Below are 7,666 nucleotides of genomic sequence, written 5' to 3'. Positions count from 1 at the left end.
GACAAAGAACATAAACCAGTGATAGACAATATGCTTAATCATTATAACAGTGCTACTGTATGTAAAAGGACAGGAATCATAAAAGATATATTGATAGCATTATGAAAATTGATAATTACAAAAAGAGATCTAAAAAATCCCAAAATGTTTGAAGAAAATATTATTGTGAATCTCGTGGCTCAAAAACATCCAAACAATTTTAACTGAACGAAATACAATATAATATATTCATCAGGCCCAACTACAGCAGTTCTTTAGAGGAAAGTATGATTTTAGAATGAAACCTTCTAAAACAAAGACATAAATTTATACTTTAATAAGCTTCATAAAAGAACAGCAGAGTAATCCCAAATAAGTTAGAGAAAAGAAATAATAAAAAGCAAAAATTGATAAAAGATATAAATATACAAATGGAAGAAAAAATCAGCTCAGCCAAAAATTGTTTGACTTAAATAAAATCAACAAAACTCTGAATTGAATATTATGATAAAAGAGAGGATATAAAAAAGGAATAGGAAGGAGACATCATACAGATGCTGCTAGCAATAAAAAAATGACAGAATATTATGGACAATTTAATGTAAATAATCCCAACAAATTAGAAGCAATGAAAGACAATACAAAGATGCAAATCCCACTTAAAAAAATAGAAATTTTAAATAGACTTACATATGAATAACAAGAAGAGATTAAACAAACGTCACCACAAGAACTCCAAATTGAAATAGCTTCACTGCTGAACTTAATATATAAATAAACCTTGTTTTGTCTTGTGTGAGAATTGTAAAGACTGTGTTTGGTTTCAAGGGTCAGACGAATGCAAGAACAAAGTACCACTGAAAGGATTTTGAGAGATCAGGAGGGCTGTGAGGCAAACTTGGAAGACTGGTAGCAAGAAAGGACAGGCAGTCAAGCCACAGAGGCTTATGGTCCATTTCCGGTCACAAGCCCTGAGTCCACACGTGGATGTCTGTGCCAACATCACAGATGCCACCCTGCGCCCGTCCTGTTGTCACGGTGCTGTCAGTGTCTCAGAAATTAAGGCTTGAGCTCTTTTGCTGGCACTGAGTTCTGTGAAGTGTGCTCCACAGTCTCCAGTTTAGGGCTTCTCTGAGGTTAATTCAAAGACTCATGGCCCTTTGACATACAGCAAGGGGAAAAAGGAAATGAATGAGAACTCTAGTGTCAGAGTAGGCAAGTGGGCTTTGCTTTATAAAATGGGGAAGAGCCCTCTTCCTTCATATAGGAAGGAAGCCCCAGATTCTGGAGCAATTGTGTTGGCACATACCTAGTGATACAGTGAAATGGAAAAAAATCACATCTGATCAAAATTACCCTTTAAAATCCAAATCATAGTCAAGCAATGTGGCACATTTCTATAATCTCAGCACTCTGAAAGTCTGAGGCAGGAAGATCTCATATTTGAGCTCAACCTGGGTAAATTAGTGACTTAGCAAAACCCTGACCCAAGATGCAGTACAAAAAGAGCTGGGGATGTTGCTCATTGCAAAAGCCCTAGGTTCACTCTCCAGGACCACATAATATATAAACAACAACAACAACAACAACAACAACAATAATATCCAAATCATCCCACTCTGTACTCATGAGCAGATATGCTAATTTCCAAGAAGTCTAGCAAGGCCAGAATTTTTTTTCTTTTCTTTTCTTTTCTTTTCTTTTCTTTTCTTTTCTTTTCTTTTCTTTTCTTTTCTTCTTCCTTCCTTCCTTCCTTCTTCCTTCCTTCCTTCCTTCCTTCCTTCCTTCCTTCCTTCCTTCCTTCCTTTCTTTTTTTTTGCGGTAACAGGGATTGAACTCAGGACCCTGTGCTTGCCAGGCAAGAGGGCCAAGTTTTGTTTTTCACTTTTTTTTTTCCCTTTGGCAGAACCAGGGCCCTTGCACTTGCCAGGAAATTGCTTATCCTACTGAGCTGTCTCCCCAGCCCCAAGGCCAGGATTTTTCTTCCAGAATTGAAATATACTTTTGATACTTCACTTGAGTAATGTGATGTAATTGTCTTGCACACATTAATAGGCTATATAATATGCATATACACATATGCATATATAAGCACACACAGGGTTAATTATATATGCATGTTTACATGCATACATTTACATCCTAAATTTACACAAGGATAATGAGATGCTTCTATAACTGACCAGGAGAATGGCAAAGAAATCAGTCACACCATTTAATCTATTATTTTTCATTCTCCTCCTGAACGACCTCTCAACCCTCCTCTTCTTCTTCTTCTTCCTCTTCCTCCTCCTTCTCTGAAGCAAAGAGTCCCAGTCACTTGTTGCTTGTCTGATGGGACTCAGCTGTGTTCCCGTAGTTCCTTGGCAGCTGGGGCAGAGATCTTATCAACACTGTCTTACATCACTCTCTTACTTCATGTTCTAGAATTTCTTAAAACACAACCACAAGGCAGTTAGTATTTTTGTTTTACAGATGGGCAGGCTGAGGTTGGTGGAGGGGAGAACTTGTCTGAGGGATGGGACAGTGGCTCTGTCAGTCAGCACGAGGATCCAGATTGTTTAGGAACGCATCTTCTTGTGCACGTTCTCACTTTCCAGGGTCCAGATCTTCAGGGAGGAGGCTGGAATCTCTTGGCAATATGAGTCCCTCAAAGCCATTGTTCTGAATCTGTGTTCTGCTTCCTAGCCCTGTGATAAGAATATCCTAGAAACTGGATTTTTCTATAAAAAACCTTTCCCCATGTGGACTGTGTACTTTCTGGCTCCAATTCTCTTTGGCAGCTTCACAGTTTAAAAATACTTTGAGTATCTCTTTAACTTTGCTTCACCCTCTCATTGCAAAAGTTCACTTTTCCCTTGCATTTCCTCCAGGAATGCTCTGTGCTCTGCTGGAAGGACTCACCTCTCTCTTCTTCCCTCTCCTAATTCTCAACTTTTTTGGTGACTATTTCCATGGGCAGCATCTTTTCAAACCTTGTGCTTGGATTTATTCTCATTAAGCTAAATACAAAATATGAGGAAAGAACTTAAACTTCTTTGTGGCCTTTGCAAACTCTTAATCAGATTCAAATATAACAAGATAAGCCCAGGAGATCTGGAAAAAAAATCCCTGATGCTGTATCCCTGGAAGTAGCTGACCACAATTCCATGAGGGCCTTCTTTGGATTAGATGTGCTAAAAATGTTACATGGAATGAATGGAGGCTCAGTGATAGTTAAACATTTCTACGCTGCTATAACTCCTATTTTGTGAGACTCAAATGCAGAGTCAATTTAATCATAAACTTCAGCTCACTTTATATATCGTCACTACTGATCCATACAAGACCCTCTTCTGATGTGTCTATTTGTTCTCCCTTAATCTCATTCCCTTCCCCCCCACACACAAGAAACAAGTGTCATATGTTTATTGCTTTTCTGTTCTGTTAATATGTGTTCTTGACAAGCATATGCTGGTACATACTGTTAGTGAACATATATTTTAATCTATATAAATGTTAAGATCCATGTTACTTTATGTACATATGATCAGTTTCTTTGAATGGCATATTTCTACATTTTACTTGTCTTTCCAGGGCTACAAATGCAGGCTCCCAACCTGTCTCCCATCATCAATTCTGGGATTAATGTCCATGCATCCCTCTGGGAACACTCTCTTGAGAGGTGGTTCCATTGGTAGAATTCCTGGGTCACTGGCCATGCCAACTGAGGTGGTAGGCCACTGAAGAGACAACATTTTCCAGACCAACAGAGCCCAGCTACTGAGAGAGTTGGCTATCGGGCAAGGAAGAATTCTTGGCCCAAGGTTCCTACCTACTTGTGTCTGGAGGGACAAAGCGTCCCGCTCTGAAGGATCACGCCAGCTCCGGAGATACTTGCCGGATGGAGCTGGGACCCTTGTTGTGATTTCGTAGATATCACTCTTCTGAACGTTGATTCTGAGCATGCTTACCACTAAACCAACCTTAGCCGCTACTTACACTGAGCATCAGTTTTCCAGGAAACCAACCTGAGCTGTAAATAATGAGTATACACGGAGTTTGACTCAGCGGTGACAGTTACCCTCCAGAATGGGTGCCCCAGGCGACACTATCCCCTGGCCCAGCAAAAGTGCCCACTACTCCACCACCCTTGTACACACTCAGGATTTTCCAGCAGCCCACGCATGTTAAAAATGTAAGTATAAAATGATACTTTTTGTTTTTATTTGCATTTCTCTGATGATTAACGATTGTTTCAGCCTCTCTCTCTCTCTAAACTTGCTGGAGTTCAGAATTTTCTCTTCTCTAAGTTGTCTATAAACATACGCCTTGGTCCCTTTCCTCTTGGAGTACTAAGTGTTATCCCTTCACAGTTCAGGCGTCTTCTCATTATCCAAGGTGTCCTTCACCGGACCAAAACACTTCGTTTTCATGGGATCAAATCTGGCAGATTTTTTTTTCCCCTGACATTTGAATTTTTTAAGTTCTCCTTGGAAAATAGTGTTCACTTCCAAAGTCACAGTCATACTGTATTTTCTCCTAACAATTATACATTTAACGACTCACATTTTTCATATTTTAACCCATTTAAAGTCCACTAAATGTAGGGCCAGCCTGATAGCTCAGCGGACCCAAGCACCTGCTTTGGCAGAGCGCGGGGGCGGGGCTTCAAGCCTCGGCATGTAGTGCAGGCCCCGCCCGTGGGGAGTGCTGAGACAGCAATTGAGACTGGGCGTGGTGGCGCGCACCTGTAATCCCAGCGCTTGGGAAGCTGAAAACAGGAGAATCACTACAAGTTTGTTCTACGTAGTGAGACCCTGTAGGCCCTGTCCTAAAAACAGAAAAAGAAATGTCCACTAAATGTGATATTACATAGGGATATTGTTTTATCCATCTCTAAAAAGTAATCTAGTTTGCTCCTTAATCATCTACTAATAAATTTCTCCTTTCCCCTTCAATGTATATTAACACCTGTTCACTTGTTTACTTTTATTTGCCAGGACCATGCCATTTATACTGCTATGACTTGATATACGACTTTATACTTGGTAAAATCTTTCCTACTTAATCTCTCATTTTATTAACAAATTAAACTGATTTTTATACATTGATTCCACCTAATGTTAGAGCAATGTAGAGTAAATTTAAGTTTTTAAACTAAATCTGTCAACTTTCTAAAAAATATTTAGTTCTATCATATTTTTCTAAAAATATTTATTTTTATTTCAATTGAATTGATAGAACTGTCAAGGTACAGGAAGACTGATACATTTATGTAAGTTATGCCATCGAAATTCTTAAAGTATCATTTCTTTTTTCCATGATAAAAGTGTATTGTTACATAAATTTACAGCTTTTCAACAGTAAAGAGACTTGTCCGTGGCTGGAGAAACAGGCAGGGCCTGCTGGCTTTCCTGGAACGTGGTTACTGTCTCAGCTCAAGGTATGTGGAAATGTCAGTCTCTTTGGCCGCATTAACCTCAAACCAGCCTTGAACATCATTAAGAATTTTGGCATCATTCTCATTGGACACAAAAGTGATGGAAAAGCCTTTGGTACCAAAACGACCTGCACAGGCAACCCAGTGCAGGCGAGTGTCTGAGTCTTTGGGCATGTCACAGTTGTAGACAAAGTTGACATGTTCAATACCCATCCCTCATCCAAACAGGTTAGTGGCCACCAGGATCCACCACTGGAAGTCCTTGAACTGCTGGTGTCGTGCTAGATGCTCTTCCTGTGCCATGCCATGGTGAATGGCAGTGGCCAGGAAGTTCTGCTCCACCTGGAGCTGGGCCATGGCCAGGCAACACCGTACCAACTTCATGAAGATCACCACGTGGTTAAATTCCAATACATCCAGGAGGTCCAAGAGCTTGTGGTTCTTCTCATTGTCCTTGACCTTCTCATATACTGTTGTAGGCCATGCAGTGTGAGCTTGGTCTTATTGTCTACAAACACCTTCATGGGATCCTGTATGAACTTCCTGCAGACTGGCCGGATCTCCTTGCTCAGAGTGGTGCTTCTGAACATTGTGCCCTGCTTTTCACGGGGTGTCAAGCAGAAGATCTCCTGAACATCCCACCTCATGTCCAGTTCTTCCAGCATCTTGTCACATTTGTCAAGCACAGAGTGCTTCACATTCTTCAGGTTGAGGGTCCTGTTTCACACAAGTGCCAGGATCCGGCCTGGGGTTCCCACCATGACATGAAGACAGTTTCTCCTCTGCACTTCCTCATCCTTCTTGATGGAGAGGCTTCCAAAGAACGCAGACGCGTTGACACTGGGCATGGACCTGGAGAAGCGCTTGTACTTCTTGCTGATCTGGCAGGCCAACTCCCTTGTGTGACAAATGACCAGAACTGCTGCCTGGCCATTGACAGGTTCAATTTGCTATAGGGTGGCCAGCACGAAGACTGCAGTCTTACCCATTCCAGAATTGGCCTGGCATAGAATATCCATGCCCAGGATGGGCTGGGAGATGCACTCCTGCTGAACCTCTGAGGGGTGAGATACTCCTGTGAGACTTATGAGAGGTATCATATTGTAAGGTGTAATTCCTAGTTTATTATAGTTGATAGAAAGGAATAATACTTGAATTGTTAATTTGACAATCCATCTAGCCATCCTGCTGAACTGCCCCTCCTCTTCACAGATTTATAGTTGACAAACAAGACCCTTTCTTATTAGTTAGCACAGTTCTTGTGCTGATTTGGGGCTTTGTCTTTGTGCATTTAGTTAGCAACCAATCATATCACCTATAGATGGCATTGGTATAGCCCATGATGGAGACTGTTTAGGGCTTCCAAGGATAGCAAGCAACCTGCTGTGGCACATGTGCCTGTAGTTCACATGTGCCATTGACTGTCCCCTTCTAATCTCTGCTCTTCCTGCCTTGCTGCTTTTCAATTATTGACATTGTGGACAGCATACACTGCCTTTCAATTATCTCCTCTCATTCAAAGGTAGAAAACAAATGTTGACTGCCATTTTTAGTTTCTAAGAGTTTGAGTCTTAACTGTTAAAAATGTATAGGGGCTGGGGATTTGGCTCAGCGGTAGAATGCTTGTCTAGCAAGCTGGAAGCCCTGGGTTCGGTCCTCGGCACCAAAAACAAAAAATAAACCTCCTCTAAAAAACAATTCAACCAAAAATATACAGTAAAATCAAAAAAGACCAAAACCAAACAAGGCAACTGCACACACAACCTTTGGGGGCTGGGGAGATGGCTCAGTGGAATAAATGCTTCCCTGGCAAGCGCAAGGGCCTGGGTTCAATCCCCCAGTTCCGCCAAAAAAAAAAAAAAATGTATAGAAAGTATGAGAAGTGATGGAAAACCATAGTGAATATTTAAATTTTAAAAAGTCATTATAGTGAAAGGTACATTGCCATTAATTCCTCCCCCAAATAACCTTCCTTGTTTCCAACACACTTGTCTCAGGGTCAGGGATATAGTTCAGTGGCACAGGGCCTGGCTGGCAAGTGTAAGGTCCTAAGTCTGATTCCCTGTACCCAAAAAAAGAAAACACACTTATGCCATTGTTCTTGCCATAAAGCAGTTCCATAAGTCCTCTTTCATGAGTGTCTTTGTGAGGTATAAACAATCATTGGTGAATGCTACAACTGAATGCAATCTAGTGGAAAAACAGGCTCAAAAAGCATCACAGGGTTTCCTCACCCGCCTTATTTACTAGGTATAGCATGGTATG

General features: G+C 41.0%; 1 pseudogene; it reads right to left on the bottom strand.

Moving 5' to 3' along the window:
* Positions 1-5,386: 5,386 nt before the first annotated feature.
* Positions 5,387-6,501, bottom strand: LOC101581171 (annotated as a pseudogene).
* Between the last annotated feature and the right edge of the window lie 1,165 nt (positions 6,502-7,666).

This window comes from Octodon degus, unplaced genomic scaffold (genome assembly GCF_000260255.1).
Source record: "Octodon degus isolate 3935 unplaced genomic scaffold, OctDeg1.0 scaffold00083, whole genome shotgun sequence".
Taxonomy (NCBI): Eukaryota; Metazoa; Chordata; class Mammalia; order Rodentia; family Octodontidae; genus Octodon; species Octodon degus.
This window is presented reverse-complemented; position numbering and strand designations above follow the sequence as displayed.